We start from the raw sequence: 1,064 nt of genomic DNA, 5'->3' as shown, positions 1-1,064 counted from the left end.
ATATATATATAGGGTGCATTCATAATTATATTTTGCAGAATGTCAGGACATCTGAATGAGGTGGAGGTTAGTGTTGTTTCCAGAGGTGAATTGAACAACATATTGGATGTTTTCTTTCTGGTCCTTTGCTTCTGCAGGTTTCCAGAAGAAGCAGAAATTCCACGTTAAGTGTAACAGGTGTCTGAACAGAGTGATTGAGCTGACAGATTGTTTTGTGTGGAGGTGATTCAAAGAAAGGACCATCTGGAGGATCTTTCAGAAATGCAGCTTGGATGATGAAAGCAGGACATTTGGTGCAATATGAATATATAACATRTAGTAAATATAGCTGTGCCAAAATATGTGAAAACATCACATATGTATACTGTATATCTAACTTTAATATTCAAAATGTGTTGAGCTCTTTACAAATTAGACTTTGGTAAGTGACTAAATTATTTATTGTGTTACAGATAGGAAAACCCTGTGTCAAAAATAAAAACAAACTGTTTTATCAATCCAAAACTCCCTCAGGGAAATAACTATAATAAAGTGCTTCTTAATATTCACTGTATCCCATTTATTATTGTTTCTTTTCCACACCTGGAACCCAAGAAAGTATTTAGTCATGTTATGGTTTGTCTGGGTTCTTGTGTTATTTTGGTTCTAGTCTGGTTTTCTGTCTTGTCCCTCTCTGTTTACCCCCTCCTGCCTGTCTTTGCTCCAGCCCCGCCCACTCTCACCTGTTCCTCATGTTTCTCTCCCAGGTGTTTCTTGTTTCTGCTCATTGGTTCTTCTTTATATTCTGTTCTCTGTCTTTAGTCTTTGTCAGATCTTTGTTAACTGTTTGCTGTTCATGTTCTTGTCYTAGMCCGTGTTCTTGTTTGCTGCCATGCCAGGGTTTTTACCTTTTTTTTTTGTAAGTGAAATCATTTTTTGCCATCTCACTCAGATCTGCATCTTGATGTTCTACTCAACCAAGCTTAATCACAACAGAAAGATCAAAAAGAAGAAATAAGTCGGTCCTCTGGATGGTTCTTCTTTAGTGAAACGTTTCGTCTCTCCTCCAAGAGACTTCTTCAGTC

The sequence above is a fragment of the Austrofundulus limnaeus genome, unplaced genomic scaffold (genome assembly GCF_001266775.1).
Source record: "Austrofundulus limnaeus strain Quisiro unplaced genomic scaffold, Austrofundulus_limnaeus-1.0 Scaffold301, whole genome shotgun sequence".
In the NCBI taxonomy this organism is placed as follows: domain Eukaryota; kingdom Metazoa; phylum Chordata; class Actinopteri; order Cyprinodontiformes; family Rivulidae; genus Austrofundulus; species Austrofundulus limnaeus.
This window is presented reverse-complemented; position numbering follows the sequence as displayed.